Raw genomic sequence first — 10298 nt, 5'->3', positions numbered from 1 at the left:
GTCCGTGGCAGAGACAAATTTTCTGTTCAAATCCAGAAGCACACAGTCATTACAAATATTTTAAAAAGCAGTGTTTTAGGCAGCTAAATTCTGGATGTGTTACTTACTTACTATTTTTAGTTTAGCAAAAAGAATAAACCATACTGAAGCCTCAGTGTTGGATTTGGATTTTCCCCCAAACCTGAAAATGTGTGTCAAGAGTTTAACAGAGCAGCTGAAGAAAAGCGTATGCTTTATTGTAATGGGATAAAAAGGTCTTGCCGTTTGAATGTCATCTTTTTAAAAAACTGCATCTCAAAAAAATGTATGAACCATATCCAATATTTCATTTCAACTCCCAAAGATATACTGTCAGTCCTCATTCTTCAGCTCTAACACTGAAATTGCTTCTTGTCCAGTTTGTGGCTAAGTTGAAGCTAATTAAAAATTGCTCAGTGTGGGGTTTTTTTGCTGCTAACTTCACCTGCTTAGGCTCAGGGTGTTGAGTTCAATGTCTAGGAAATAGTTTTCAAATGCAGTTTTAAACTTGTGTAAAGCACAGATTTAAGGCATATGTATGTTTTCAAAGTAGTTCAATTGACCAGAAGAAAGATTTGTCTAGTCAAAACATAGAAAAGACCTAGCTTTTTTTTTTCTCCACTGGGATTTGGATTTCACTGTTTCTTTACATTTCATCAATATTACAATAGCCCCACCTCTGCCCCTTTTATGTTACTGCTATTACAGCACAAAGGTTTTTGGGGGGTCTTCATTTTTATGAAAAGCTCCTTATTTTCAAGAAAACATAAAGCTGGAATTTTGGTGCCACAGAAGACCTGGTCTCTCCCTCTTCTTTTGTGAGGGTTTCAGGGTGCTTGAAGGCTTCCCTGGCAGGAGAGGAACTCTCATTTTGGGCCTGGTTTTGTCAGAGGGCAGGATATAACTCTGTGGTGGTCCCTTGAAATTATTTTGTAGAGGAGCCTGGCATGGTCACTGGGCTGGAGGGATGCTGCTGCCTCACTGAGTGACATTTGTGTTCACAGCATCCCTTGTGGTGTCAGTGCAACCCCGATTTTGGCCAGAGGTGGAGCTTGCAGAGGCTTTTTGAAAGATTTGTCAGAAAATGCCTCAGAGGCAGGATGTGATGTATCTGGGGCGACAGGAGATAAATGCGGAAAACTTCTCTCCCTGGGGCTTGGCTGATTTGCACCTCTCTTGATGAACCACAGAGCTTTGGGTCAGCTCTGTGTCAGCCATGGCCAGTGAGTGAGGAGGGTGGCTGGAACATTGCTGGAAGCTGCGTGTGCTGAACCGTGCTGCTGGGAGGGAAAAATGAGAAGCATGAAAGAAATAGAATGGGTCCCAGATGCTTTCATCTTCTGACATACCCCAGTTTTGCATAATTCTGAGGTTAAATGCCTTGCAAGGCAAATTAACCAAAACATCTTCCTCTCTTAGTGAAGTGTTTGGCTGTAGTTCAAGGCTTTACTGAAAGGGGGAGGCAACTAAGTTAACTAAACTTGTGCAACCCAAGCTATTATGTGATCTTAAAAATATTGAGAATTGCCATCTTTAGGGTTTCAGATGACAAATACAGCATTTAGTTTTGAAGGAATTTTTTAGCTGTCATTTAGACAGCTTCGAAGCATCAGAAAAGGCAGTTCAATAAGCTCTGTTCTTCTGGCAATTCTTTGATTGCCACACTTGCCTGCAGTGGTGGATTCCACCCAGCCAACAGCCAAGTACCTATACAGGTACTCACTCCCTCCCACAGCAGCAGGATGGGGGCAAAACCAGGAAGAAGAGGCCCATGAAAGTTTTAGGCTATGATAAAAATAGGGAAATCACTTTCCATGCACTGTCATGGGCAAAACAGACTTGATTAGGGGAATTTAACTTAATTTATTGGCAATTAGCATTAGTATTAATTACAGATTTAGGTATTGGGAAATGTAAAAAAAATTACAAACATTAGAATGCTTAGGGAAAAAACACCCCTCCCCTTTTCCAGGCACAGCTTCAGACTCTTCCCCCTTGTTATCACCACAGGTCATGCTCAGTGCCATCAGTGAGGCAATGAGCAGAGTGAGGGGTTGTGCAGCCAGAATCTGGTGGTTTCTCTCTGCCTCTCCATGCTTCAGTGTGAATCCTTCTCTGGCTGCAGTCTTCCCTTTCTAGGATGTATACCAGCTCCAATGCTGGCTTGGGATAAATAAGTTCTAAAACACTTGGTATGTTACATGTTAATTACCAATTTTATAAACATCTGTTTAGCTCCATAAAGTTTCTATCCATGCTACTGGAAGGGGGGAAAAAGTGAAAAATTAAAGTAAAATCTATTTTTGTTGTCTTCCCTCTTTGGTGCTTTAATGTGCTATCACACATGCCTGTGTTTCTGCAGGACATGGATTAGAACAGAGCAAAAGGGTCTGAAGGAAGTGGCTCAGAAGGTAAGATATTAAAATCAATCCTGGAATGATTCTGGACCTCAGACAGGAGTTTGATGGGAGCTGAAGCAATGATCTAAGGGCAACAGGAGGTATGGAAAAGACATGGCTAGGAGAAGTAAGCAAATTCATGGAGGAAGACCTATCAAGTCCACAGATACTTTTTAGTCTGAACTGCCAGTCTATGACTGGAGATATGAACATTCCCAGGGTAATAGACACAGAAAGTGCACTTGCAGCTCTTCTTCCCTGCAGCCTGTAACAGGACACATGAATAGACCGTGACTGCTGTAACTGAAGCTGCTCTCACCTGCTCTTTCAAAGTAGAGGACTTCACCACTGTGAGGTTTCTCCAGAAGAGAAGAGGCGTTTCTTGCCTTTCCTGTATTGATGGCTTCCCCTTGTTTGCTGGTTGGGTCCCCATGTTTGGCATTTTCAGTGCTTCTGTTGCTGCTGTAGGAGGAATGATACAGCCAAGAAACTCTTCGGCCACCTTCTGTTGAAGTTGTGAACAAGACATGAGTGAAGCCACATGCTTTTGTTTCACAGGTTGTGAAAAGCCCACCCCGATCAAATCTGACCACATCTCTGTGTTCAGGGTCCCCAGAGGTCTCCTCAGGGAAATATTTCACCCCCTCATTAGCCTTTGCAGGTTAGCTTTGAGCACGGGAGCTTGAGAGTCCTCAATGACAGACATCCAAACCTCAACATGTTATCTAAGTAAGGAGAAAAGGGGGAATCAAACTTACAGGCTGAGAAACCAAACAAGGTTAATTTCTTCACATCACAACATGTGGTGTGAGCATAACTCAGGAAAGCTGCAGGTAGAGATACCTGGAACTGAGATGTTCCAGAGTCATGGGAACATGAGCAAAACTGTTCAGTAGCCAGCAGGTGCTCTACCCAGTTTAGTAGCACATGGCATCCATGAGTGCTGGACAAAAGATGTGGCCAGATCATGTTTGGTTTGGTTTTTTCAAGAACCCATGCAAGCTACACAAGATTTTAGTTCTGTTCTGGGCAGCTCCAGAGGTCCGGCTTTTCTATGTAGAACTGCACTTTGAATTATTCAAAGGCAGGAAGAAAAAATAGGTGTGATAGTTCAAACTGTAGAAATGTTATTACAAGCATATCTGTAAAAGGAATGAAAGACATTTTTTTAGACTGTAAGAGTTGCTTAATAAATGCAACTCTCAGCAGTGCTAGTAAGGAAAGATAGTTGTAACATTCGGTCCAGCAAGTGTAACTCATCTAGAGCTCCAGCGTATACTGCACAGAATAAGAATGATACATTTAGGATCAAATTAGAGCTGTTTGAGTTACAGCTGCTAGGAGCCCAGCACTTTGGGAATGCAAGAAGAGAGGAAGGAAGTAAGATATATGATTTAAATAAAAAGAAAAGTGAACACCATTTGTGTGGAAAGCCACCAGCCTATTTATCATATTGTCCTTTTTAAAGCAAGACATAAACCTGAACAAAATTCCAGTACAATTAGGTCCATAAAATACTGGTTTTGATGAAGAGTTTATTGCATAAATGAATATCAGTATGTTGACTGTACCTTTGTGAGTCACAAATGCAAACTATTAATAGAAAAATGCATGGATATTAACAGAGTGGCTTCATGACAGCTATATTTTTGAAGCTGTTAAAAAAAGGGAATTATAGTTGTAGATAATTTTAGTGCCCTAGATGCATGTAATTTAGTAACAAAGCAAATGTTTCCTCTGAAATGCTGCCAGCAATTAGAAATTTCCAGTTTCTTGCCAAGCATTAAAACCTGCAGCCTTTGAGTGGAGTCCCTTCTCCTCCTACACTTCTAATTTCAGTCAAGACTATAGAGTTGACCCTTGAATTTTTTTTTCCTTTAACAGTTTTTGGGGAAACTGAGGGGGGAAAATTTTAGGTTATTATCTATATCTATACTTTTAGAAGCATATGCCTTTTTTCAGCTGTCTGGCTACTTCTACCTGTCAGTGAATCCTGATACACCTTTTCCTGTTTGACTAAAAGGCCAGCATGTATTGATTTTACTAATATAACATGATCATTAGTAACTTTTCCCTGGGCAAACAGAACAGATACTGCTCATTAATTTTAAGGTTCTTCTTCAGTCTTCTAATTTCTCTCATAGTGTGATTATCAATTCCTCTTTGTTTTACAAATATTAGCACAAGGCTTAGCTTTTCATCAGTCTTGCAAGAGCACTTTGTAAAGAGAAAATTATAAAATAACTCCATTTCTGTCTGGCATTCCTCTGTCTCTACACCCAACAACTGCAACAAGATCTATCTGTTTATTCTCAAAATTCCTGGGTTTAGCTGAAATGTAAATGAGCATTTTCCACACTCCAAGGCAAAATCTATCCCTAAGTGCAAGGCTGGCCTGAGATGCCGAAGACAGATTTGACAGGCAGTGTTGTCAGAAAATACAATGGGTAGAGGAGCACCAAAAACTGACAGTATTTTATGTCTGGGATACCCCAAAGCCTGTGGCCACTTCTCTAAACACATCTGGCTACAAAATACAAACCATCAGGGACTATGGCTGTTCTTAAGCCTGACAGCAGCAGCCACCTTATGTATTTGGTGTGTTTTGTATCTCCACATGATTTGTGTTACCATAGGACCTTCCATGTAAATACCTGCAGAAACTTGGACTGGGTAAATTGGTCAGCTAATGACAACCACATTTGCATGTCCTTGATGTGATAGCACAAATCAGGGTGATAAATGTTGTTCAGCTTATTCTATGATCTGAGCAAGGAGATCACAGATTAGGTTTTGGCCTGGGTTTTTATGATTGATTGATTCCAATAAAGATAAGCCTTGGATAGAAAATTTATCTGACACTGGTATTCAAAAAAGAAATACCTGAAAATTCAGAGAGACAAAGAAGAAGAATCCAGAGGGAAAAGCAAACACATCAAAAGCATCAAAAGCAAACACACAAACACAAAAGCATCTCCAAAACCACAAAAAAAGAACCCAAAACCAATAAACATCAGAAGAATAATGCAAAAAACAGCAACAGGTTAGTTACTTATTGCCAGAATAGAGAATGACCACAGATGACTAGTTTTCCTGAAGGCAAAGAGAAACAGATGCCCACTATTACTGTGCCACTCATGCTAGGCATAAATAACGTACCATGACAATGGATAGAAAGGATTTGCTCCAATGTTATGGAATTACCAGCGTTTTTAATGTCTTTGCACTCCCTACATTTCAAATACTGCAGGTTCCTGGACCTCCACACTGTTCAGGCTGTCTGGTGAATCATTCTCAAGTTACGAGTTGACTCCTTACCCGGAAGATTTAATAATAAAAAATCTTTTAATCGGAAAAGCTTCTCGGGAAGCATAGAGATCAAAAGTTTTCTGAGTCTTTCTACAAGACCCTGCAAGCCTTGTTCCAGAGCAATTTGTCAGTGCTGAACACTGTAGATGTGAGGTGAGGATAGCCCTGTGACCAGACTGACCTCCTTGTTGTGAGCTGGTGTTCAGCAAGAAGCAGGTGGTTAAGACCCAGCAACAGAGGATCAGATACGAGCATCTCAGTCTGGCAGCTCCAAACGTTTGCAGATGATGACAGTAAAAAAATTGCATAAACGTCCTGAAGCTTCTTCTTTTCATAAAATTATCCTATCTGAACAGGCTTTGGACATTTGTCTCAGAAGGTTCAAAAATATCAGCTGCATGTGGATTTTGTCTTTAGACAATGTCTAAATTGTCTTTAGCAATGACGATTTTGTCTTAAGAAATTGTTACACATTTATTCACATGATGTAAAACTGCCCAAAGTAAAGATCTCCTGGAAAAGTACCTGTGGAACCATAATACTTTTTAAATTTTAATTATTTTTTATTATTTTGACGTAATTTCTTTTGTTTGATGTGGCTCATCCCAATAACCCACCAGCTTTTAAATTAAGCCTGTCTCATAGGGAATGTTTCCTTATTATTTGGGCATGGTAGCTGCCTCTCTTCTATCCATAAAAGTTTGCAGCAACTTCTAAACCTAAAGTGAGAGATGGGACAGGGTACAGTAACTATTTGCTACGTAAATGTATATGCTCATTATCTTCTAGATTAAAATGATAATCCCAGAAATCTGAAACTGTAAAAAAAAAAAAAAAAAAAAAGCAGAAGAGGCATTAATGTTTGAGACAGAATTGTGGAACATTTTGGTTTAATGTGGTGAATGACAAGGCCTGCAGAAAATGTCAAATTAGTTTCACTGCCCACAGTAAATTGTGTCTGTAAATAAAATCTTTGTTCAGACATCATGTGGATCCCCTGAAGCACAACAATATACTTCATGTAAAGGATCTGAAGGTATTTCCTGGGCTAACTTTGCCCTTATTCTTGTTCCTTTGGCAGTTTGATCACAGAATTGGAGGAAAGTTTCCCCTAAAGACAACAGTAAGATTAATTTACCCTCTTCCTCAGCACAGGATGAAGAGCTCTAGAAAAGGAAAGCATTAATATTATGTCTTGCCTTTCATTGTGCTGAGTTTCCAGAAGACTTCTTAGATAGACTCCCCCTTCTGAGAGAGAGACTTAAGAACTTTTCCCATCACAAAATCTCCAAAATCAAGCAGGCCATTATGCTTCAGATGCAGCCACTAAGTGGATCAGAACTGGGTAAGGAGATAGCGTTTCCAGTATTGTTATGCACCTTTCCACACTCAGTAATGTGAGCTATATATACTTTAATTTTAATTGTTTTTTTTTTAAGGTAGTAAGCTGCTGCCCAGACTAAATCCTAGTGCTACAGCCCTCCAAAGGATCTCTGCTTTAGGGAACTCTCTGCTCTATTCTAGTTCAATATATCTTATGGATCGGTTCAGCCTTCCTATTGATAGTTTTTTTTCAAGCTGAAAATTTTCTGTATGTATCAAGAAGGTTTAAGAACAGTACCATGATAAAGAGTTTATACTGTGGCTGACGCTGAAGGTCTCCTTCGTGGTGGAAGCCAGGGGATGTTGCCAGCTGCACTGAGAAGGCAGTGGCTTTTACCATCCCCAAAACCAATTCAAAAGCCACAGCTGGCAGAGGGGTAATGGGTGAGAGCTTCAGTAGCCTGGTCTTGCCTCTTGAGGAAGGCTGGTGCAAGGTCAAACGGGAAATGGAGATCTGCTTCTCGTCAGGGAACAAGGACCAAAGGCAGCTGACCGAAGCTACATCAACAGGTGGGAGTCTGAGGAGCTGGTCAGCTGGGGAGAAGCTGCACAGCAGGCAGAAACACATTCCTTGTTCCAAGGGCAGCCACATCCAAGCAACTCCAAAGGCTTGTTCATTAGGTACACTTATGAACATCAGCTGAGACGGATCTGTTCCAAATGAGTGGATTGAGTCCACTTGATTAATGAACTGAAAAAGACCATGAGGCTGATCTGTTGACTTACTAGAGCAAAATACCAGTTCTATTCGCTTTTACAAAACAGTAACATGGACAAATGAATTTAAGCATTGTAATAAAAAATCCTTAGCTTCTTGATTTTTGATATGAAAGTGCAATTTTATCATGGTGCTGGTGTACTCTGAGATGTTCTTTGGCATGTTTCATTAGTTCAGAACCCAACTTAATGTTGCTTCTCTTGATGTCTTGACCTTCATGGCACACTACCTCACAAAGTACTGACTGCAAAAGACACCTCCCATTAGATTTTCAGCCAGGCTTTCCACCTGTATAACTGATGAGAGTGGTCTCCCTGTGCTCCTTGGTAAGTGTGCAGATGAGCTTTTATCACCTGACTTGGCAGATGTGATGGATGCAGACACATCAGAGTCCCTGGGCAAAATGTGACAAGTCACCACTTGACTTCACCTTGATCTCTTCTCCAGTCAGGCCATATGGTGGGTTTGCTTCTTACAGTTCATCTTTCCTCTTCTTTGTTACTGGATTAGATTAGAGTAGATTCGTGACCATAAAAATGCAAGCAACTTTCGCACACTTAATGTAAAAAATGAAAGAGTAACTCTAATTTTAAATTTTGTCTTTAAACTTAAAGAAAAATGAATATTCAATCAGTCAATAAAGGAAATACATGCTTCATACTATGGGTAGAGAAGATGAGCCAACCCATATTTGTACGTTTCTTAAGTTTCTGTCTCAAAAAGCCTGCTAGAATTTTGCATGTAGTCATGTAGTGTCACTATTTGCCTTCTGCAGAAGATATATCCTCTCTCTCTCTTTTTTTTTTTTTTTTTTTTTTACTGCAGAAACTGGAAAGGAAAAAAAGGTGTAAAATACACAAAATGTATTTAGCTTTAGGTTTAGTTAATTGATTGAACCACTAAGGTTGTCTGTGGTCTTGGCAACAGTCAGGACATAACTGCTGGCATAATAAATATTACTCTGACATAATAATTTCTGAGAATGTTGGTTTACTGACAGCACTCTAAAAAGAACCTTTCTGTTATTATTTTCCAATTAGAGCACATGAGGTACTCTTAGTTTAATAATAATAAAAATAGTTACATCATACTGTTACATCCTTTAATAAATATTTTTATCAAATTCAGAGGCAATTTTCCCATTTTAAGAATGCTTTTTTAAATGGGCAAACTGAGCTTGTTTAAGAGAAGTGAAGCAGGTTTTTAAACGTGCCTTTGTTTTTTCTTTTTGTGAAAGCTTGTAACTTTAATTGTTCAGACTGGTGCATGTAAAAAATAATTACAGGTTTTTAACTTGCAAACAGACATAATTTTTAGCAGTGATGTATAGTTTATACTGATATGACTCACACAGTCTCCATTTTCTGTTTGAGGGACTGAAAAACCCCCACTCACTGCACCAAAGCCACGTATTTTTCTCAGTCATTTAGAAAAGGAACACAGGGTGCTGAGAACACACTTCTGCTTGATGGACAGCAGCACACCAATTTAGAGCTCACTCTAGGGACAAATAAAATTAGAAACTATAAAAGTGGAAAGCAGCATCTTGATACACCTGTCTTTATGTACCAGGGAGGAGATGTATGTTCTTAGGAATGCATGTCCAAAACCTCTAACAAATTCAGGGAAGCTAAAGGAAAGAAAATATCATGGGTAATGTGTAATTCCACAAGTATATGGTGGATATTGTATTGCCCATTTGACTCTTACTGGTGGGTTTTCCCCATCTATTTTTCCCTATAGCCACAAGAACTGATCACCCAAAGGTTTCTAATCATAATCCTGAAAAATGTGGAGTGCTTTTAAAGTCATGCTATGTAATTAACTTAGCAAAGAAGGTAACAACTGCTGGTAAGCACTAAGATACATTAAATAAGGTAAAAATATATTTTCTCATGGTGTTTGATGGGTTCTTTTTTTATCAAAATCTGAGCTGCTAGTGTCCTTCACCAGAAAGTACCAAGAACAGAAATATTTCAGACTTACAAAATATGATCTCCTGTATTACACTGCATGTCTTTGTTGTCTATTTTCATGGACTTTGTTAGTTAGCTTAGTGGTTGTACCTTACAATTAGTAAAAGATGCAGGGAACTTACAGTGGGAATGATCAGACAAAACATCTCTGCCCTAAAGCTGCGGAGAGAACAGCAAAGGTGGGTAAATAACAAACAAACCTAATTTTTAAAAAGTGGCAACTGTAATGGCTCTTAAATGCTACTACATCTGAATTATTTAAATGATGGGAACTTGGGAAACAGGTGAGCATATTTCAAGTGGACTAGCTGTTTGATAGTGAGTAATTCTGGAATGGCCAGTGGGAAACAAGAATGCATATTAAGACAAACCTGTCAGGCAAAAAGCTGTTCAAACAAAGAGATTTTTCAAAGGAGATATTGTCAAGAGCAGTCCAACATGAAGTTGATCCACAAGAAGAGCAGTGATAAAGAGACCTAAGGTAATGGATTTTTT

Source organism: Ammospiza caudacuta, chromosome 1 (assembly GCF_027887145.1).
Source record: "Ammospiza caudacuta isolate bAmmCau1 chromosome 1, bAmmCau1.pri, whole genome shotgun sequence".
In the NCBI taxonomy this organism is placed as follows: Eukaryota; Metazoa; Chordata; class Aves; order Passeriformes; family Passerellidae; genus Ammospiza; species Ammospiza caudacuta.
This window is presented reverse-complemented; position numbering follows the sequence as displayed.